Source organism: Pagrus pagrus (genome assembly GCF_965226575.1).
Source record: "Pagrus pagrus genome assembly, chromosome: 5".
In the NCBI taxonomy this organism is placed as follows: Eukaryota; Metazoa; Chordata; class Actinopteri; order Spariformes; family Sparidae; genus Pagrus; species Pagrus pagrus.
In genome coordinates, this window is record NC_140189.1 from 127,539 (window position 1) to 151,896 (window position 24,358).

General features: G+C 40.7%; 2 long non-coding RNA genes across 3 annotated transcripts; one reads left to right on the forward strand and one right to left on the reverse strand.

The window, feature by feature from the left end:
• Window positions 1-740: 740 nt before the first annotated feature.
• On the reverse strand, window positions 741-5,676 carry LOC311257612. Of its 2 annotated transcripts, none has more exons than XR_014622640.1 (5): window positions 5,359-5,676; window positions 2,322-2,426; window positions 2,070-2,189; window positions 1,580-1,687; window positions 741-1,423 (listed from the first exon to the last, which is right to left on the reverse strand). It is a non-coding gene; the product is annotated as an uncharacterized lncRNA (long non-coding RNA). The 2 variants fall into 2 exon arrangements; XR_014622641.1 differs by having other exon boundaries at window positions 2,070-2,169; window positions 5,359-5,674.
• Window positions 5,677-6,678: 1,002 nt separating this feature from the next.
• On the forward strand, window positions 6,679-8,910 carry LOC311257615. The gene is made up of 4 exons (XR_014622642.1): window positions 6,679-7,096; window positions 7,401-7,601; window positions 7,776-7,975; window positions 8,395-8,910. It is a non-coding gene; the product is annotated as an uncharacterized lncRNA (long non-coding RNA).
• Window positions 8,911-24,358: the final 15,448 nt, after the last annotated feature.

A 24,358-nucleotide genomic window follows, 5' to 3' on the forward strand; every position in this document is an offset into this window, starting at 1 on the left:
GCACACAGTAGAAATACACTGTAGAAATACACAGCACAGAGATAAAATACACATCGCACAGTAGAAGTACACAGCACACAGTAGAAAAACAGAGTAGAAATAGACATCTCACAGTCGAAATACACAGTAGAAATACACAGCACACAGTTGAAATACACAGTAGAAACGCAGAGCACACAATAGAAATACACAGTAGAAATACACATCACTGTAGAAAAACATGGTAACACTTTCTATGAAGGTCTAGTTTATAATGCATTAGGAGCACATGTATAAGGCATTATAATGCATTTATAATGCTTCATACATGTCATTATAATAGTGTATAATCATGTATAAGAACTTATACCAAGGTTTATAATGTATTACAAGTGTGGACATAATGTATTATAAATTAAGCACTTATAATGTTTTATACCTGCATACTAAAGTGACGACAGTGTTTGAATGAAGAATCTGAAGTCCTAGGTCACATAACACATAATAACCATCCTTACTCTAGCCAGTAGTAAAGACACACATAGAACTGCTCAACATAGAACAGATACTAAATGCTCAGTTACGGAAAGGGCATAATGCCTTATAAATATCAATAATATGTTATAAGATGACTTTAAGAGCTTTTAGTAAAGTGACAACACTGTATAAAGTTATTAGCAATTGCATGATATTATAACACAATTATAATCACTTAGGAGCAGTATTTTGCTGGCTGTAAGTAAAGTGTAAGTCAACCATAATGATGTTTAAAGCAACTCTTTATTTTGCAGAAACACAATGGTTTATTGACCTATGGAGTGAATATAGGTCAATAAAAAAACAAGTCTCTTACCAAACCAAAATCAGAAAAAATGCATATTACTTTGTACATCCTTAAAAAATACTTCTACAGCTCTACAAGTTTTAAATACGAAATAAAACAGGTAGGTAGAGGCACAATATTTTGGTACTCTTATCAGCTGATGTACCTCATTTTTCAACAGTTATGAATTGCATATTTACGAATGTCATGCAGGAGCCGGCCAATGATATGAAATCTATGACTCCTGCCCAGCCAGTATTCCCACTCAATCACTTTTAAATGTTCTTGCAAAAGTTTTGTGGTACGGTTTCCACGGTGCCTCCACACTTCAACCTTGAACGTCTGCCATGCACATTCCAAATGCTGAGTGTGGGCTCCAGTGTTTGGGTCAACAAAATGCCTTTTATGGCATACTGTGTGATGGTCAAATCCCATATCTCCAAGTGCCCGCTGGTAAGTTCGCCATTCATCAGAGACAATCTGTGAGCCTCCTCTCACATGGTGTGTTATGGTTGGCAGGAGATCTTCTCTCGAACGGCCTCTCACCACCTTCAGTATGGGTTTTCAAGTAAGCCCCAAACCCACTTTTTTGTGCGGCGCCAGGCAGGTCCAAAGCGTCCTCTGTTATATTGCAAAACCAAATATTTTCAGATGGAGTGGAAAAACTTTCTTGGAAGACACTTTTCAAACCAGCTCATTACTTTTTAAAAATCACACTGCAAAAACAAACAACAAATGGATAATTTACAAAAGAAATAACTAGTACACACTACTTACTTTCCTCTTGTGAGAGAATTTGCTTTCATCTAACATCACAAAGCAATGATGTCCACCAATCTTCAATTTCCCCTGATGTCTCAGTTTGTCAATGGCTGTAATGCAGACCTTGAGAGATGGAAGTTCAATATTAGAGCTTGCTCAGTCAGGTACATTGTTCCAAATGTTATGTTCTTCTCCAACAAAATATATTCTACTGCTTTAAAATAAATCTTAGATCACTACTGCAGACCTTTTTGAGCTTCAGTCATAAAGTAGTCTACTCTGTCACACGTACATGTCAAATGTAAGTTGTGATCTCCAATTATGCACTATTCAAGAAATAATGTTAGGTAGCAAACAAGTGGAGACTCAAACAGGGGCAAAATAAATGGTTGGCAACTTGTTTTTCTGACACCACTTGAATGCAGCACACATATTATGTATAGAGGCAAAGTTATGACCGCAAAAACGTATGCTTAAAATCCCTTTCATATCATTGATACAACACCTTTCTCAAAGTGGAAGCCATCTTCGTCAAAGTGCGACTGCTGCTGGCAATGCCATCCTCCATCATATCCATCTGTCTCAGCCTCAATCCCTGAGAATACCTTTGACAGAAATGGTTGATCTTAAAAATAAAAAATTAAAACATAAATTATGTACGGGCAAATGTCTGTATGCAGAAGTCTATGAATAATTTGGACCTCAGCATTTGCATATGGGTATTAAAATGAGTAATGTTAACAAATAAAACACCAACCGATAGATGAACTCCAAATGGCTTCGGAGAGGCCTAGGAGAGTTTAAGATGGATCCACTTCTGACAGATCTCCTCTTCTGGCGATGGCCTCTTCTGCCACAAGACCTAATGGGTGAGTAAGAAAAATAATGTTAATAATTATTAATTGCCGATAGATTTAACTAACACTGTAACTAATAATTACAAAATATTACATCTGTGCCTGCAGCAGGGTGGGGATTTACCCAGACCAGATGTTATTCATTACGTATGCGTTATGGATAAGGGTATGTGCTACATTAATTAATAATTAATAATATCCTAGGAAGAAACAGCAGAGCACCTCATGCAGTTATCACCTGTGTGGGCCCACTCTTGGACAGTTTTTAAAGTGCGTGTAAAGCAGCAAAAAAATTGTGTTATGAGTTTGTCACACCACAGTAACATTCATAAGTAACAATCATTGACCACTGTGCCAAATTTGAAAGATTAAAAAAATTGCTAAGTATATAAAATTAGGTCTCAAAATCATGGAAAAACAAGCACTTCTCTCTGCTGTGAAACGCTGGGGGCGTGTCAGTTAGAGGCGCTGGAACAACGCCCACGCGCGGGAGGGGAGTAGAGCATGACACGGGAGTGGATTTTCACTCCCGTCCCATCCCACTCCCAGAGAAAAAATCCCATCCCATCCCAATCCCGGGCCGGAGTAAAAAAAAAAATCCCATCCCGTCCCACTCCTGTAGAATGACTCCCGCTCCCATCCCGCTCCCACTCAAAATTACTCCCACTCCCATCCCGCTCCCATCCCACTCCGTTTTTTAGTGGCCGGCCCGGCCGGAAGTCAAAGCACTGTTGGATGTGTAGTTCTAACGCAAGTCAAAATAGTTTTGGCTCACTGAAAGATGACTACAAAAATGGACGTGTCTGTCCTTTTGGTTGTTTAACACGGCTGAAAATCATCATCTTTTAATGGCGTTCCCGCTCCTGCCCGCTCCCGTTGATTTTTATTCCCATCCCGTCCCAATCACGGGATTAATAAAACTTTGACTCCCATCCCGCGGGAATCCCACGGGAATCACGTGACCCGCGGGAATTCCCGAAAAATGTCATGCTCTAGAGGGGAGCCCTCTGTGTACTGCACAAGGACGTAGCCTACAGCAACAATGGAAGCTAGTGCTTGCAGTAGAGCATGACATTTTTCGGGAATTCCCGCGGGTCACGTGATTCCCGTGGGATTCCCGCGGGATGGGAGTCAAAGTTTTATTAATCCCGTGATTGGGACGGGATGGGAATAAAAATCAACGGGAGCGGGCAGGAGCGGGAACGCCATTAATAGATGATGATTTTCAGCCGTGTTAAACAACCAAAAGGACAGACACGTCCATTTTTGTAGTCATCTTTCAGTGAGCCAAAACTATTTTGACTTGCGTTAGAACTACACATCCAACAGTGCTTTGACTTCCGGCCGGGCCGGCCACTAAAAAACGGAGTGGGATGGGAGCGGGATGGGAGTGGGAGTAATTTTGAGTGGGAGCGGGATGGGAGCGGGAGTCATTCTACAGGAGTGGGACGGGATGGGATTTTTTTTTTTACTCCGGCCCGGGATTGGGATGGGATGGGATTTTTTCTCTGGGAGTGGGATGGGACGGGAGTGAAAATCCACTCCCGTGTCATGCTCTAGCTTGCAGCATCATCTGAAGGACCCAGCACTACCTGTTTGAGCCATCAGAGCCAGAAACTGACACTGAGTCCGACACTGATAGTGCTCAGCCTCGTTCCTCACAGCCTCCATCAGAATGGTAATTTATTTCCCAGTAATTTAAACCCCAGTCTACATGTTATTCCTTGTCATAGCTATATTGGTGTACATAAAATATTACCTGTGGATTATCATTTTGCTGTCAGATGGACTCCGCTCAGGGAATCAGGCCAAATCATGTCATGATTAAATGCAATAACATTTGTTAACATTACATGGGCATGACAGGATGCACGATGTAAAATCACTTTCAGGATTTGCACCTTCAGCAAAATGCATTTAATTAAACGAATACAATATTTATAACATAAGCACACACTTACACTGGAGGCCGTCATCTCCGCCAATGCCGGTGGCGGAGATGAGAGCACCTGCTGTCAGTGGGACAGAGAGGATCGGTGGCGGGCACATAATGCCGGTGGCCGTGATGGTGGCAGCCGCTGTCGGCGGGATGGGAGGATGCAAGCCGGGGACAGAGAGGGTCGGTTTGGCCCAACTGACCAATGCTGTAACTATCGGGGGTAATGTGGACACTGCAGAGACGGGTGTTGGTGGTGATTTTGAACTCCCCACAGTAGCTCCTCTTGACAACATCGATCCACCGTTTCCTTACGTTGTCTCGGTAGGAGACTTAAATAAGCTAACTGAGCCGTTACCCTGGCCTGCACACTGTGGCATCCAGGAAAGATGCATGAGCTACGTGGAGGAGACATGGCTGGTTAGCTGGCTGGTTGACTGGTTAGCTAGCTGCAAACTATCGTAAGCGACGCTATCCAAGACTCGAGAGCTAGCGGGAAAACCACCGGAGCTAATGCGCTGAACGTATTTGTATCGCTTCAGCAGCAGGGCGGGGTTTATGCTAATCATAGCCGCGTTACGTAAGGCGGCTATGATTTGCGGGTCGCCCATTAAATCCTGAACACAGAAATTTTGAAACACAGTTTGGAAGCCTAGCTCCATAATTAAATTCTAAATGGTTGAATGGCTTTTTACATGTTTTAAGGAAATACATGTATGACCTATTTAATGTGTTTAGTAAAAAATGGCTGAATTTGCTTTACACGGACTTTAATGAGAGGCAATGCTGCCCCGACATTTGCGCGCACACAACAATGTACAGTAGTAAGTTGTGCAAAACACCATCATCAGTTTAAGTATGCTGAACGGTCCCGTAAAAAACAATGAAAACCGGACATATTCACAATTCATATCTCTCCCTCCCTCCTCCAAAGCCGTTGACAGGATGTGAAAAGTGGACATGTCTGAGCATAAAATTAACGTAGCAATGGCATTTCTTACCATACATATCCATCAGCTTTGGAGGCAACATTTAGGTGCATGGGCCTCTTGCAGGTGGAGCAGATCATGCAGCGCTTTAGGATTCCTCTTCTTTGCATCCATACAACCATTTTTCTCCGCCTGCGTATCGTGTCCTCTTGTTGTATTAATCGACAAATTTCATCACTCAATAAATTTGCCATGTTGGCATTCTTCACAAGAGCGGGCAGCGACGATCTCCCATGGATCCTGTCAGTGCCCGATCCGTACCCGGAACACGATCCGTTCCAGACGCTTCTGCGCATGCGCCAGCATTTTCCCTCAGACGCTTCACGGTTGGACAGCTACATACGGCAACTCCACTTGGACAAACTTTATCAGGGCACTGGGCGTGCAACTGACGGTACAAGCGTACGTCTGTTAAAAGTTAAATGAAGTGAAAATACTGAAAAAATAAATTAATAAATACAAAAATAAAAGCTCCAGTCTGTTTAACTGCCTTTACATGTTGTGCCGCTTCGCTGGATTATGGCCGAGGTAGACCGAGACACCCCGTCTGCCTCGGCCGACGGACTATCACAATCCGCGGCGGGCGGCTGTGGCATGAAACGGTCTTTCTCACCCCGTGGTTAAGAGCTAATAGAAGTGTGGGTGATGAGAAGAGCGGAGTGACTGGGCTGGAGAATAAACCAACCGCCCTGCTCTTAACCACGGGGTGAGAAAGACCGTGTCATGCCACAGCCGCCCGCCGCGGAGTGTGATAGTCCGTCGGCCGAGGCAGACGGGGTGTCTCGGTCTGGCTGACCTGGGGAGCACCAGGACCGCGGCAGGACCGAGGGCAGCGAGACCCGTCTGGCGTCTACCTCGGCCATAATCCAGCGAAGCGGCACAACATGTAAAAAGGCAGTTAAACAGACTGGCGCTTTTATTTTTGTATTTATTACTTTATTTTTTCAGTATTTTCACTTCATTTAACCTTTAACAGACGTACGCTTGTACCGTCAGTTGCACGGCCAGTGCCCTAATAAAGTTTGTCCAAGTGGAGTTGCCGTATGTAGCTGTCCAGCCGTGAATCGGGGGGGCAGTGATGGAGGGAAAATGCTGGCGCATGCGCAGAAGCGTCTGGAACGGATCGTGTTCCGGGTACGGATCGGGCACTGACAGATTGACAGATCCATACGATCTCCCGCTTGCGTCCAAAATTGCCTTCTGGGACTGCTTCGTTCACGCAAGTCGGAACGCTGGGAAAAGGGAATTCCGAGTTGTTAAAAATAAATTGAATGGTTCTCCAACTTGTAATTCTTTAGTTTAAATTCTTAAATTCTGCTGTCTTTTCAGAGCTACGTTTTGTTGACATTTAATTGTACATTTCATTTGTAATTATACATTATAATGGTTGCTTAGTTTATCTTACACTATGATTTCAGCAATATGTGGAGGTTAATTGCTATTGCATTGACTAAATTAGTTAGCCTTTGTTGGCAGGTAACATTAGCTGAGAGGTTATGCAAGTGAACCGAAATCAAGCAATTGAATTTATTTACAGCATGAACGAAATTTATTGATTGTCAGAAGCCAGAAACTGTTGTGTGAATCAAATTCAAACTAACAATAGCCAAAGCATAATGCTTCAAATGCTAACCCTCGGTTGATTATGTTTTATGAATAGCCATGTACACGACGAGAAGGGGAGCTGTGAATCCTCCGCCACCAAAAGACAACAGGGCTTCCACTCCTGCTGTGGAGGAAGAGAAAATGGGTATGTATTGTCATTTTAGGTTGCTTCTTTTTCTGTAGATTGTCCAAAAAGCAATCATTAAATGTGGGCTTTGTTCATAATATTGAAGCATTTAAGTTAGAGCTGAAACTTTTCATTTAATACATTCGAAAATTTAAAGTTAGATGATGCCTGGTTGAGTCATATCCAGCATAGGCCTAATAAAGGTTATAGATTGTGTTTCAAACTTGGCATAGCATCTCTGTCATAGCTTTTTGCTAAAATAATTTTATTTAATATTTACAAAAATAATTTTTTGTGATCTTTGCTAATGTGTTGTGTGCAGCTCCTACAATCAAGCATGAGCTGGCCATGATCAAACTTCAGCTGGAAGCAGAGAGAGAGCGTGGGAGACTCCGAGAAGAAACCATAGAAATGCTGAAGTCAGATAAAGACTACCTTCAGCGTGAACTGACCAGCAAGGCTGAATTAATGAGGGAACAAGTCAAATCTGGGAACAGATCGGTGGAGCCATCATCTAGTTCAGGTGATTAATTATATGCCAGGTTGTGTTGCTCCTGGGTTATTACATGAATTTTCACACATTTGAATTTTGACATCCAGAATCTTGGATTGTTCTACAATGTTTGTTATAACTAGAAACACAAGAAGAAGAAAAATATGTGTGTGTGTGTGTGTGTGTGTGTTTGATTTATTGCAGCAGAGTCTTCCAAGATTCTAAGACGGTGAAAAGAGTTTTCATCTCTGATGAAGAATCTGAAGTTGCTTCGACCTTAGCCATTGACTCGCCATTGTCTGATTCGTCCTTGGAAGACGACTCCAAGAAGAAGAAGAAAAAGCTGAAGAAGAGATCCCCGAAGTTGAGTGGAAGCCCCAAACCAGAAACCAGTCGTGTTCGAGGTAAGATTGTTTTTTATATATCAGTAATGAGTGAAATTGACTGTTTTAACTGTGTTTTTTTTAACTGTTTGCATAAAAAAACATTAAATATAAACCATGAACTAATAATAATGAATAAAAAGATAGAACAGACTGTATTTTACCAAAAAGTGAATTATTTTTGACAGTATGTCATTATCTCTAAGACTTTTCGTGGTCCCCAAGAGATAGCCAGTTCACAAACAAAATTAAAAGACTTTTCTGATTCCAGAGGGGAAATTGTGTAATGTTACTGTGCTCTCATAAAATAATAGAGCAGGCAAAAATAGAACAAAAGATGTTAAGTATATATACAACATTATGTACTCTCCTTTCATATACTGCACATACCAGTTAATGCATTCTCTTTACAATGACAGATGAACTTTTTTTTCTTTCAGTGAAAAACTGCAGAGACATCATGAAAAGGTACAAGGCAGTGCTGAAGAGCTGCAGTGAGGGGGGGTCCATGAAATCTGCCTTTGAAGAAGTCGGTGTTGGCCGCAACACAATCGCTAGAACGGCAGTCATCGCAGAGCTCAGCCTCGCAGCCCCTGAAGCTTTCAGAGCTCTAGGTCAGTGGAATGAGAAGTTTGAAAAGCTCTCCACCTTTGTGGACAGATGTCGCGCAGCTATTACAGCTGAGATTAAAGAGCGCATAAGCGAAATGAAAGAGAATGGTACTTTGCTACCCATTGCACATTAAATGTGCAAAAAAGCTAATCTGTTCCAAGTTTTAATTTGTAATGTTATAAATTGCATTCTTTAGTCTCTCAGGTGCAAGAATTTAAATTTGTGAGCTATGCAAGCTTTTTTTTTTTTTTTTCTACAGATTTCAATTGTATTGATATGTACAGAATAACATGCACCTTTTCTTTATATTTTGTTTTTGCAAAATAAAGTTGTTTTAAAGATCATTATGGTGTATAATTTTTAACTTACACTTTACTTACAGCCAGCAAAATACTGCTCCTAAGTGATTATAATTATAAAAGACACACATAGAACTGCTCAACATAGAACAGATACTAAATGCTCGGTTACAGAAAGGGCGTAATGCCTTATAAATATCAATAATATGTTATAGGATGACTTTAAGAGCTTTTAGTAAAGTGACAACACTGTATAAAGTTATTAGCAATTGTATGTATTCTGTCCTCACTCTTGCGTATCTGTACAAGGCTAGACAGATAGCGTACAAAATCTCAGCCAAACCGTCTTCAGTTGTATGGTTTTTTACTGATGCCATTTCTGTAAAACTGAACAGTACAGAACAGAATTTACTTACATGCAATACATAAATATACATAAAATACTGACACTGTAAACATGTGCAGAATCACTTTTTACAAACAATACTTACGGACAAATCTACTCCAAGGCTGAACGTAAAGGAAAACACTGCACACTGCAGGCTGCAGGCTGCTAGCTTTTGACTGTAGCACATGGAGAGAGGAAAATGAAACTTAAGGAAAACGACACTTAAAGAAGCGACCAATACCAAAAGTCACCAGTAGGTGGCAACAAGGTCAGGGGCTCAGCACAGTATGATATTATACACATCACACAGTAGAAATACACCGTAGCAATACACATAACACAGTAGAAATACACATCACACAGTAGAAATACACATCACATAGTTGAAATACACTGTAGAAATACACAGCACAGAGTAGAAATACATATCGCACAGTAGAAATATACAGTAGAAGTACACAGCACACTGTAGAAAAACACAGTAGAAATACACATTACACAGTTGAAATACACAGTAGAAATACAGACCACACAATAGAAATACACAGTAGAAATACACATCCCAGTAGAAATACAAACCACACAGTAGAAATACAGAAACACAAAGCACACAGTATAAATACAAATCACATAGTAGAAATACACATCACAGTACAAATACACAGTAGAAATACACAGTACATAGTACAATACACAGTAGAAATACACATCTCACTGTAGAAATACACATCATCAACTGTGTGCTGTGTATTTCTACTGTGTATTTCGACTGTGAGATGTCTATTTCTACTCTGTTTTTCTACTGTGTGCTGTGTACTTCTACTGTGTGCTGTATACTTCTACTGTGCGATGTGTATTTCATCTAGGGCTGTAGCTATCGATTCTTTTTGGAATCGATTAATCTAGCACTTTATCGATCGATTAATCGATTAATCGTATATATATATATTTTGCATTTTTAAACAACCAAAACAAATAATGCATGACGAAAATGATGTGGCTGTAAAATGATCAACCATTTGGCTTTTATTTCTTTAAAAAACAGAGGTATTTCTTACAACTCCAACTCCAACTCCTCCTTAAATAACAATACAGTTTCAACTTACTGTAAAACATGTATAACATGTAACACTATGAATCAATACAAACTTAAATAGTAACGGCCATTTTGCCTTAGTGTTGTCTTATACAACATTACAAAAAGGGATTGCACCTTCTAACCACCTACTAACAAATAATATATAATCTCTGGGATAGGCCTATTTGCTATGGTAACCTAGCAACCTATGTGTGTGCACGCATGCTGTGTTATATATAATTTTATGTTATACATAGCACCAAATCACAACAGAAGTCATTTAAGGTCACTCTTCCTATAGAACCGGTCCGGACCGTGTTCATTTAATTAATAATTTCTTCATCGTCGCGCATCTACAATTCTCCGCCGCTCTGTTTTACGAAGGGAGGAGCTCCGGACCGACGTAAACAAACACACGTGCACACACACTTACAGACAGACAGAGAGAGAGAACATGTCACGTCGGTCTCAACTGTCTGTAAAGCAGATATCATATCTACGTTTTTTAAACGCGCACAAACTGATTCTGCTCTGGCATGTCATCTCGAGCCTTCGCAGTTCTCCGTCGTGGTGGCGGATACGCAATGCAATCCCCCCCGGGCTGCTGGAGAACCAGCGTGAGGACGTGAGTTTAGAGGACCAATCACAGCCCTTGCCATCTCCGTTTCCCCGCGACGGAGTGACGGACACTCCGCGCCCGGAGAGTACGGAGAGGCTCTCCGGCTCTCCGGCGACGGAGAGGGCTCTCCGTGTCCGTGTACGGCACTTTACGCAGTAGTATTAACAACGGTCCGTGTGGAACATTCAAGATCCCTGTGCGTCATAGGAATTTAACGACGCTTCGAGGCAGAGTTTTTGCCTCGACCAATTTTTGTAATCGAGTAACTCGAGTAACTCGATGAATCGTTACAGCCCTAATTTCATCTCTGTGCTGTGTATTTCTACAGTGTATTTCTACTGTGTGATGTGTATTATACAACAAGCTAGATTCAGAGATAGCAGTTGGTAGTTTGTTAGCATATAGGCTGCACAGCACATTAGCATGCTAGAATTATTCTCATACCGAGTTGGTTATAGTGAATGCACCGACTAAGTTACTTCCAAAACACAACGCTTGGGCGTGAATGTGTTTAGTAACGTCTGAAAATATAACTATGTTTTCGGGAGTTACTCAATACAATCGCAAGTTGTGACGTTGTGTTTGGCGTAATAACTACAACCAACTTAGTATGACAACAGTAAGTAGCATGCTAACGTTACCTCCCGATCACACTGTTCAACAATTAGGTTGATTATCTGCATGAACTAAGGAATCTGCAACTTTTCAAGACAAGACGTTTATGGTGTTTTAGTAAGTTACTCATCGTTTACAGTCACTACATGAAAACGTGCAAGTTGACGTTGTGTTTGGTGTAACAACTACAACCAACTCAGTACGACAACAGTAGCTAAGTAGCATGCTACGTTACCGATAACAACAATAGCCTAACGTTACCTCCCGACCACACTGTTCAACAATTATGTTGATTATCTGCATGAACTAAGGAATCAGCAACTTTTCAAGACAAGACTTTCAAGAAGTTAGTCATCCTTTACAGTCACTACATGAAAACGTGCAAGCTATCGAAACGGACAGCATTAAATTATCTCCCGCCTTTATTACGGTTATAAACTGTGGACAAATAGAGCCCCAATGAACACCACATAACAACAAATCAATTCAAAGTAAAAGTCGCTAAGATAATAAATATGTATATATGTAATATATGACTTACAAATCCAGTAGCATCGAGGCTAGGTCGCCATCAGTCTTGAAACCCATTTGTTCTCTCAGCTCGCTCCACCGAGCGTAAGCTGGTCCAATATTTATCCGTGTCCGACTCATGTTATATCACTTTCTCTTTTTCTTTTCTTCGCCTCCTCAGACAATACCTTCTTGGCTTTTTTAGCTGGCTTGGCCATGGTGTTGGTTTACAAAAAATCCAAGTAGCTGCTGGCTAAATCCACCGATGAATAAAAGGGTCGTAAAGCAGGTCGCACTAGACTTTTTTACGTCAGGTATGTACCTACCCGCTCTGGGAAGTTACACAGTGCGGTTTCTGCCGGCGCGACCCCCCTCAGGCTGCAGAGGCGTCACCGTTCATCCTATTAACGGTTATTCTACCACTTAACTGAGTTTAGAAACATTATTTTAAGGTCGAAAAACTACCTAGTGTTGCTTTCTCTCATCCGAGCTGCAAGGAAGAGAGTAGCAGGAGATCCTGTTTGACTGACAGTGGAAGAGCTGTAAGGTGTATCTGGTTAATGGACAACATCTTATCATATATTCACTACACTGCAAACAAATACAATCAGATCCTTTATTTTGACAAAACAGAGTAAAACAAATATTTCTGTCTTCACTGCAGTTATTGATATTAATAGATGAACTATTGGGAAAATATACAAATATTTACATCTGGGTTGGGGTTACAATCTCCCCGCCATATGACTTGTATGAACTTTGTGCTTCTATGAATAAATTTTTTACACTGTCTGTAGAGTGTTGTGGTCTTGCTGAAACAGTGTTAGATAGTATTAATAAGTGTTAAACACTGATCTGATGATGAAAATACTAGCAACTATGTATCATAAAAAATGAGAAGGCTCTTGCTAACTCAACTGAAAATCACAAAATAATGCCATAGGGTGGTGCTGCTCTAGCACGTATGTGTACACAGCCTATTATCAGTGGTAAAGAAATACTGACCTTCCTCTTCGTCGAGGAACTCAACTTCCTATATTCAGACATGAAGATGTATGGTATGTAAGTCCTCCCATGCTGTTGTCTGATGTTGAAGTATGAGACACTACTGTCCTACTGTTCTATATGTTTCCATATAGACCAGAACAGGACACCTCTATATGGAAACAGGTGTAGCCGTCACAGAAAGAGAATATAATGAGCCTATTTTGGAAAGAAATGACCTGTCTATGGACTTGGTTTACACATGAATGTTCAGGGTGATTTGACACCTGCTGTATTTATGTAAGTTAGGTGTTGGATCTCATCCCAAAGAACGCAACCTGCTTGAAATGTTCCTCTGAACTTAAAGTAGTTATGTTGTTGTTATATAGGTGCGTTGATTTCTCCTCACTTCAGATCTAGTCAGTCTGACATCTGTGACTCACTGTCAGACAAGAGACAAGAAAACATGATCAGATGAAACCCAAAAAAGATCTGAGTCGCAGAGACTCTGGTTTCATATGAAACCCCCGTAGACACTGCAATGACATGTCGGGAATCTCCCTAATGGGGCCCCCTACTAGCCGGCATCGCGCAGTTGTCAAACACGCCGAATAAAACAAAAATGAAGTGAACGTATCCCTCTGGGCACGGGAGAGAAAAAAAACAAGAAGAGGATGAAAAGAAAAAACGTGACAGTATAAGTGGGAATGTGTAAGCTATGTGTGTTACATTATAAAAAAGTAGTGCTGCCACTTTGTCCCAGACTCCCAGTCCCACCAAGCGCCAAAAAAGTTTACTGCACATTAACAGCTCACATTAGTTAAAAAGTAGACCAGCTTTGCTCACACAGAACAGGTGTATGTCATAAGCCTTGTTGTCAATGGCTGTGTAGGCTACATACATTTATAGCTACACAATAAGTTAGTCCTTTGCTGCCAATGCCAATGATATTTTCTCCCAGAATAAAGCACTTGTTGTCAACTGCTAAAACTGATACCAGCATCAATTCTGCTGTCAGTTTAGTCTGTCCAAACTGGTGCTAATTTGTATTTGGAATAGAAAGATGTAATATATCCTTAAATATTCTGCTATAGCCTGAATGTTACAATAAATAAAATGTTAACATGAAGCATTAAAGTTGTTACTGCAAATGGATGTTCAGTAATTATTCCATACAGATCTCAAATGTTGAGTGTTTGTGTAGCATGCACAGTTCTTTACTTTACTTTAATTTACTTTACGCAAGCCAACCAAATACATTGTGCTCTTTTCTTTTTTCTTCCTCAAGGTGCTTTGTTGAAGTTTTTTGGCCCACAACAACAACAATAGCAGCAGCAGCAACAACAGCATACCTCTACAAGTCAAAGTAGGGACTTAGTTAACTTTAGTTTCCTTTTTAAAGTTAAGATTACAGTGACTTGCTCTCCCATTTAAAATATATCATGGGATCTATCTGATTTAATATGACTACACAAATATTTTTCCTGGACTTCATTTGGCCTGGGGGGCCTCCATGGTCCTTCTTGCCTAGGGCCCCCAGGGGGTCTAGAAATGCCCCTGACCAGAGTGTCAGTGTTGAGCGAGCCTAAGCTAATGAAGAAGTGCACAAATATAATTAGAGCCCATTAGGAAGGAAACAAGATTTTTTTTTTTTTATTGCCGCCCACAAAGATGAGGTAGAGCAGCACAGAACTACAAAGGTTCTACACCAGGGATCTTCAAGGTTTTGCGGTCCAAGGACCCCTTAGCTGATAAAGAGGCAGAGCAGGGACACTCTACTACATACAGTATATTGTATAGAATTTTGTTGAATATTAAACGGAGCATACAATAACATGTAGGGCAGCTTACAGTACCATGTGGCAATGACACTGAATGTAAAATTGGCAGTGATATTGAATGGTTGATAAAAAAAAAGGAATATTGCACCTGACAATCAACGTAATGAAACACTGGTTACTAGTATCGCCCGATATTGAGATCACACCAGCAGCAATGCCTGCCAACCTGTTCATGACTGCTCAGTAGTCATTACTTCATTATTACATGGAACCACACCAGTCTTCACTTCCTTCATTTTGATATCAACTACGCACGTTGCTGTTAAACTATTGCGGGACAGAAATCTGTCCACAGATAGACAGACAGAGAGACAATGTGAAAACAATACCAGCTGCACTTGAGTTGATGTGAATGGTTGGAAGACTTTACAGCTGACTCTTTGCTGAGGAGATCAAAGTGAGCATAAAAGGCGGTAACTCATCTGGTAGCATGGCCACACACAATATGGGCGCTCCTGCTTTTGTAGCCTGTGAAATAATGAATCACCTGCCACATATCTTTAGTGCTGTTGGTGTTGAGGTCCCTCTCCAGTTTCTGCTGATGTCTCCTCTTTGCCTCCTTAATACCAGCTTTCAATCTTGCACTGGTGTGTTTTGTATGCTTCCAGGTCACCTGATCCAGAGGCAGCTTTTTTGGATTTGGATGTTAAGGAATTTCCATATGTTAAATCTTGTAGAGTCATAGTCATAAATTTGTCTATATACTTTGTTTACCCAGGAGATAGAGTTGCCCTGAGGTCACGCTCTGGGTCATAGTGAGCAGCTGTAGAGATAAGCGGCCTCCCAGACAATCAAGGTCATATTCTGTTGCTCCAGCATCTTAACCTTTACTACATCTCATACGAGAGTTTCACTGGTGCCATGCAACTCCATAGTCTCCCATCCAATGCAACGTGACTTAGGTAAGCATGTTTCCACAGAGTATTCCATAGTGGATTAAATAGTCATAGACCGGGAAGTATCATTCAGAACTGGCAAGCACCGCATTGTGGTACCACGTCTGTTGAGCTATGTTCCCCTCGATTAAGCTTCATTAAATACTTCAACGTAAGGATCGTGTCTCCTGAATCTCCCTTCTCACCTGGGTTAAATAAATAAACGAAAATTCATCAACACTTGGCGTTGTCCATAGGATCTCAATACAACAAAGACCAAAGTTGCATTTACCAAAGGTAATTAAACAGCATCACTGACAAGTTATTGCTATATACAGCCGCTATTTTAGTTCAAACAAACAAAAAGAGGGAACAGAGTACAGCCTGTGTCAAAATCCCAAACAACACTAACTCAGGCAGTGAAGAGGGAGAGTACCCACCCAAGGAGGAGCGTCTGTTAAAATTAAAGATTGAGGCAAAGAGAAAAAGGTGATTGATGTTCCTCCTGATGCCCCGTCTCAAAACACTAAAGTCAAGACAAATGATCTACCCCCCCTTCTCCTAGGTAATTGTACCTATGCATCACCACCTGTTGAGGCTCCTGGTAGGGGAAATGTCAGTGTGTAAATTGTGGACTGCGGCTGAGATCAGAGATATCGTAAGAGAAGGCCCTAACCCAATCACTCATCCAACTGCGTAGATTCCTGATACACAGCAGCTACTAAGATACACATATACAACTGAATGGGCTAATTGTAAAGATTCTTTCACATTTCCTACTGCGACCGATGGTAGGCAGTGGCCCTCAGAGAAGCTTATGCAAACTTCACTGGATGAAGGCTGTAAGAGACCTGCTGAAACTTCTGCAATGATTTTGGTCAAGTAGTTCATTGTGTAGAAGGCAACAAAGAAACTCTATCCAAATTGAACCGGTTCATTACAGTGTGGGATAATAATGCATGCCTGTCAAGAGACACGAATAACCTCTTTGCAATACAAACTTTCCTACAGAATGCTTAGCCATACATTGCTGCTACATATACATTGGCTATTGCTGATTGGCCTAACAAATCTTGGAAGTACATCACAGATAAATGAATAGGCATGCATAGCAATCAAGTGTTTTAATTTAAATGTAATTGTTTAAATAAACATTGTGAAAATAATGGGTGAAATAAACTCAAATGGCCTACCAAAACGTTGTAGGCCAATGCAATAAACAATGTCTGATTCAAATGTATGTATGTGTGTTAAAGAGAGACGAATAGATGAAAGTGGATGTAGCCTAAAGAAAATAGCTTCTCAAACAATGAGATGGTTAAAAAACTGTATTTGGTCTCAACTAAAGCTAAGACTACCACCCTTTTCGAGGGTTTCCAACTTCCTTAACTTAACTTTATCACTATGGCTGTAGCCAGTTTGCCAGTCAGTGACCAAGCTGTTATAAAGATCAGTGAATCAGAACTATAACCAAACATATGGGAAGTTTTGAATAATACTAATTATTCTTTAAATATAAACAAAAACTGCTATTTTGGCTCCTACATTTCCAGCCTCTAATTGTGGCTGTGATTAACAAAATATTTACTTCAACATAATTTTTCAAGGAGCCTTAACGTAAAGCTTCATCGTAACTTCCATCCATTTTATTTTAAAACAAAAACAAAACAAAAATATCAGGCTTTACATGACTGCTTTTTGTTGCAAACTTAAGTTACTGATGGGGTGTTCTGATGTGCTTTTCCTGGTCTCCAGTAGCACAGTTCTTACGTGCCCCCTTGCATCCAGTAATGGTTTTAACAATTCTGGCCATCAACCAGGAGCTGCATGGAGCAGTGTCATCCACTATGAGAACAACATTGGCCGCGTTTCCCAGATTCGATCGTTCTTAAGGACTTAAGAAGGCTCTTAAGAAGGGTTCGGCTAAGAAGGAGCGCTAAGATACGGGTGTTTCCCAGATGCGTTCTTAACTGCCTTCTTAGGAGAACCTTAAGATCAAGCCAAAGAAGCTTCTTAAGAAGCTCTTAGTGGGAGCTGTCCACCGCGCTGCTGCTGTGCTGAATCAATCGATGCCAGGCAAATCGATCACCCACCTCTTTATGTGTGTGTGTGTGTGTGTGTGTGTGTGTGTGCTGTCAGACCGGGCTGTCCAGGCAAAGAGATCCAACGGCTGATCACTCTGGTGTCTCCACACATCCAGAGAGCAACCCGCTGCAATTTTGGCCTCAGCCCGGAGGTGCAGCACAGAGTGATCAGCCGTTGGATCTCCGCACGGGGCAGCCGGTACTTTGCCTGGACAGCCCGGTCTGACAGCACGTCCAGTGGGGAGAAGTGCTGACGCACGTATGCATTTATGTAAACCGTCTAGCTTCGCGCACGGCGACGCTGTTGGTTCGCAGCGAGAATGTGCTGTATTGCAGCCGTGGTTTCTCACACGTGCGGACTTTGGCAACGCATTTATATACTGTAGAGTAGCAGGTGAAGCCTCTCTGGATGAGGTTCAGCTGAGTTTAATACATCTGTTCCCTTGATATCTGTGAAATGCCACAGGGTTGTTGTTTTTTTTATGTGTAGTACTATAAACTCATATATGCAGACGTTGTGGAAAACTTAAACGTGTAATTCAATAAAAAGGTTTTTTTTTCATCTACCATTTTCTTATTTTTTTTTCTTGTGCCAGTGGTCCGCAGCTATGAGCGCATTTCAACATTGAGCATTGTTTTATTATTTCGCAAAGTGGATGATATAAATTTCCCTGACGCGGCTTGATCACTGAGCATTTGGTCGCTAAGAAGGCTGTTAAGAGTGGGTCAGCTCGATCTTACATTTCCTTCTTAGTGAAAGATCTGATTAAGCTAAGAGCGACTCTGGGAAACGCATCCTTCTTTCACAGCGTTCTTAAGAGCGCTCCTAAGAAGATCTTAGCACTTAAGAGCTTCTTAACGAATCTGGGAAACGCGGCCATTATCAGTAGCAAGATTTCGCCTTGAGATATTCCATTTCTGGCATTCTAGCAATAAGGGGAGATATTCTTTGATCCATCTCTTCCAGAAAAGGTAATACTAGGTATTGAATTTGCCTCCATGTTTTCCTGGAGTACAAGTCCTCCTTGTGAAAGAGTCCGGGTGGCATGATTGGTTTTCCATTAAGCTGAAGCAAATGGTTTGGTGTCAGGGCTTCCAAGTCATTATGGTCATCAGACACGGTTGTTATTGGATCGTCATTGAGAATCGCTTCCACTTCACAAAATGCCGTCTGTAAGCCTTCATCGTCTAATGCTTGCTGTTTCATGACTGAGGTAAGTATGTTCTTTACCTGATGGATCAAGTGCTCCCACACTCCTCCATGATGGGAACCGGAAGGAGGATTGAAGATCCACTTTATCCCATCCTGAAGTAGGGTGTTCTCAATCAAGCTGTGTATCAACTCACGCTCTGAGCTGACATAGTTTGTTCCGTTGTCGGACCCGATCTCCACAACTTTGACCTCTTCTACAGATAAATCTGCAGATGGCATTAATGCAGGAATCAGTATCCAAAGATGAAGCCATTTCCAGATGTATGGCAGGGCTGGTTACATGTAAATATGACACCATACCTTTTCACATAATTTCTTCCATGTTTCACTTCGATTGGTCTAAAGTAGTCTGTTACAAAGTATGTGAAAGGTGGCTCATCTGATATGACATGACTCTTAGGAAGATCAGCCATCTTTTGCTCTACTACTTTGGCCCTTTACCGACCACAAAACATGCATTTGTTGATTATTTTTCTTGCTGCTGCATTGGCATTTAGGATCCAATACTTCAGCCTTAGCTGAGAGAGCATATGGCATCTTCCCCATGACCAACTTGATCATGAATGTCTCTCAAAATGAGCTTGGCAATGGGGCTGTCTTTAGTTAAGAGGACAGGAAGTAGGAGTTCCTGTAGCAATGCTGCCCTTCTTATCCTTCCTCCAACTCTTAACAATCTATCTTTCAAGACTGGATCTAGTCTGAGGATGGCACTGCTTTTCTTTACATAAGGGTTTTCTTTTTTAAAGCAGCAATTTCTTCTGGGAAGCACTGACTTTGTTGGCCTGTATCATGTCATCAAGTGAAAGCTTTAGACCATTTCTCAGTATGTTTTTCATAGGGTTCTCTGATGGCTGGTAGGTAATTTTCTTTTTCACAGGATCTTGCGATGGCTGATCGATGGCAGACAGTGGGCAAGTTTTGTTCTCCTTCTCTGAGTTTTCGGACACAGTAGTTATTGCAGGGACAAAGCTACTTCCTTTGGTGGTATGTTTAAAGGTCTTTGATCCAGAATCTTTGTTGGCTGGGCGGGGATCTTGGATATCTCCAAACATGGGATCTGAGCGGATCCTAGTCTGTTTTTCAACATATGTCACAATGACAGCCCTGAACTTGTCCCTGAGCTTCAAAGAGAGTTTGGAAATAATTATTATCAGGTTGGAAGGTGTGTTCATCTCTTCTATGTACTGACCACTTTGAGGTGCATTATAACATCCTCTCAGATTGATTAGGGTTAGATTGATTATTCAAACATTAAACTGTGTGCGTGAAACATTAAACTGTGTGCGTGAAAACTGTGAATGTCTGCTCTCAGTTTCAGCTTTGAGTTTTGCCTTTGCAGACTGCATTTATAGTTAAAAAGGTGTCATCAACATGACGACCAGAGAGCTGTCTATGGGAGAAAAGCAAGCAATTTTGAAGCTGAGAGAAGATATAAAATCAATCATAGCCATTGCGCAAATATTGGCCATGGCCAGTACAACCATTTGGAATGTCCTGAAGAAGAAAGAAACCACTGGTGTACTCAGCAACAGATGTCGAACTGGTAAACGAAGGAAAAAACAGTTGATGACAAAACATTGTGAGAGCTCTAAAGAAAAACCCTAAAACAACTGTCACCAACAACCTCCAGAGGGCAGGAGTGAAGGTATCACAATCCACCGCTCACAGAAGACTTCAGGGAACAAACGTACAGAGGCCACACCAGAAGATGCAAACCACTCATTAGCAATAAGAATAGGAAGGCCAGATTGGAATTTGCCAAAAAGTACAAGAGACGAGGCTCATAATTTCTGGGAGAAAGTTTTATGGACTGATGAGATAAAGATTAACCTTTACCAAAGTGATGGAAAGGAGTCAAATGGATCCATTACGGATGACCTTCATACATTCCCATTCACAATGCGGCAAAGTTCCATCTTCTGCTCTGTACTTCCAGCACAAATTATGCTTCATCGGTTTATTCTGTGGAGTAATTAATTCACATTTTACCCACATTCTGCCAAGACGTTCAGCTAGTTTGTGTTTTTTGACTCTTATTTATGAATTCTCACTTACTCATGAACATTCGTGTCACTCATGACTCGTAGTCTCATAGTCTTTAAGATCGAATCCTGTGTCTTACATTTTCTTAAGTAGTTACTTTGAGAATTAAATTCTAAACAAGGGAGCAATCGCGTCATTGTGGGTGGCCCTACAATTGGCACACCCTAAATGACCATATAATACGATGTATATTCAGTCGCAGTCAAAGGTTCACTTCTAAAGAAAATGTATATCATGGCAGTCAATGATTTCTGCAGCTCTCATTTTTCTGTTATGGAATGAGTGGAACACATACTACTTGTCGCAAACAACATCAACGGAGTTTGCTACAAATTCCATATTTGTTATAGGTCTTCTGAAAATGTGACCAAATCTGCTGGATCAAAAATATACATACAGTAATTCTAATATTTGGTTTCAATGTCTCTTGGCTATTTTCACTTCAATTAGCTGCTTTTGATAGCCATCCACAAGCTTCTGGCAGGCTGTGGACACTGTCACCTGTCTTCCAGCAGCTTTTAATTCATTGCAGACTTGCTTTTTGGCGGTTTTTAGTTGGCTCTTGACCAGTGGCGTCATTAGGCATATTTTAGGGGGGCTTGAGCCTCCCTAAAATATTATTAAGCCCCCCTAAATAATTTTATGTTCATTTATTTTAAAAAAAAAATGTTTTGTTTTTTTTTGTTTTTTTTTTACAAAAAAGTGCAGACAAATTCAATATAATGTTTAAATAATAATAAAGTTTAAATAAATAAACCAGTTATTATTAACTTAAATGTGATCATAAATCTTAGTTTCCCTTCACTTCATAGTGGAAGTGGTAGAGAGTCAGAGTCAGTGTGTCGTTATCCAGTCCATTCCACTTGTTCATATAGAGCACGCCCACATCACTGAAATCCAGTCCACGTTTTCCCTGCAACCTAGGTTGCACTCGGTACCTGGGTACCTGCAGTGTGTGTACCGGGAGCGGAGCACACAGAACCGACTAGAGCAGCATTAGGAGAAGAACGTGAACAAGAATGGATATACGAAATTTTTTCAAGAGAGTAAGTATTCATCACTGCTGATAGTAACAATAAGTTAGCTGCAGCCCCCCAGCTAACAGCAGAAAGTCCCACGTAATTGCCAAATGCTCCCTGTTTGACAAATAAAAACCTGGCTTGCACACTCTGTAGCTGAGAGCCCCCTGTACAGGAGGCAGCGTGAGATGCGTGCTGTATATCTCTGTGCACGTCTTACCTTTGTTGTTTTGCGGTCAAAAGTTACATTTCAGCTCAAAAAGTCTACTCTGCTACAGTAGCTAGCTAGTTAGTCCGAAATGCAATGTGAAGGTCCTGGTTGTTTATAGAGTTAGGTGTGCACTCTTCATATTATCTTTGGGGTGACTTCCTTCTGGAGCATCAGCTCCAGCATCAGATGCACACCGTGAAACAGCTCATTCACGTATGATTATGTGGATAATAATAATAATAATAATGACAATAATAATGATGATGATAATACGGTTATAATAATAATAATAATAATACACTAATAATAATCACTCCACCACCCCTATTGACCTGCAGGAGTCAGGGCAGAGGAGCACAGGGAGTGAGAGGGGAGAAACCTCTACTGGAAAGGTGAGTCTAAAGGATTTCACAGGATAGAGTCATTTGTGATGCAGACAGTCTTGGAATTAAATGGAACTCGATATGAATATGAAATATGAAACATTTCAGTCCAAGTGCACCATATAAGACTTATTTAACTTGAGCTTTTATTTAGGAGAGTAATGATTGGAAAGTGGATATAGCCAAGAGAGAGATGTATAAGCCAAATTAGCCTGGCCCAAATATTTTCAAGAGTACCTTGATATAACTGTAATTTATGTAATTAAGTAATATTTTTTCAGGGCTTGAAATTAAAACCATTTTAGTCACATATGTGCCCAAAATGTATTCTGTGCGACTTCAAAATATTTGGGAGTAAACAATTATTGTGTTGTGAGTGAAAGTCATGGCATTACCCTCTTTGTTGATCAGTTATTCATTCAAATCATTGTGTTTAATGTATCTGGAAGGGTCGTCATGTCAATTGAAAAAGAGGAGCTTCAGCACCTAAATCACAATACAGTGATAGACGCCTTTGCCACCCTTAAAAACAGACGACATTCTTTGATGCTTTCACCCACCAAGTAACTGCCAATTGTAGCCATGTTATTTTAAAATGGTGTACTTTGTGAGAACACAGTGCTCTTTTTTTTGCATACAGTTTTGGCTAATACATGTGGGCTCTTAATGAATAAGAAGCATTGGTTAAATACGGCACTGTAACTATGTGGATATTTTTCTTTTTTTGTTGTTGTTAATGCTGTAAACATACAGTACTTCCTGTGTTTGTTGTTGTACTGTGTTAAAAATGTAATGGTGGCCTAAAACATTTACACAGTAAAGTAACTCTGTTAAATCTGTCCAAAAACGTGCAATTTCTCAGTTTTTGTTAGCTGTTTGTGAAATTAAACGTTCGCTCACATTCTGTGCATCTCCTGGGGCTAAGCCCCCCCTGTCCTTAAAACCTAGTGACGCCCCTGCTCTTGACCATCCTGACCAGTTTTCTCTCAGAAGCAGGTGATAGTTTGCATTTTCCTCCTAATGGTGGCAGTGACACAACTGTGTACCTACAAACAGTTGTTCATACAATTGATCTTGGGACCTGTTACTGCTTTGAAATGGCTCCAAGTGACTTTCCTGACTTGTTCAAATCAATAATGTGCTCTTTCAGATAAAAGCGTGAGTTCCTTAGACTTTCCCATTGTAGTGTTTGTGAGTCTAATTGGTGTATAAAACATGCCCTATTAAAATGGGCCCAGAAAAGTCACCAGCTGTTATCAATCAAAATCACACAGAAAAGTTAAGAGTCCATGGTACAAAGAAAGTTTGATTCACACAACTTTCTATAATCCCCAAAATTGATTGTTCAAGTCACTGTATGTATATTTTTTATCCAGCAGATTTGGTCACATTTTCAGAAGACCCATAATAAATTCATTATTGAACTAACCTTCATGAATGTTTCTTGTGACAAAGCAGTATGTGTTCCACCCATTCTATCACAGAAAGATGAGGGATGTAGAAATCATTGGAAGTGAAGACTGCCATAATATACATTTTCTTTACAAGTGTACATAATTTTTTTACCACAACCTAACCCAGAGGCAGAGATGAACCTGTGCAAATGACCCTGTCTGTACCTGCCATGTGT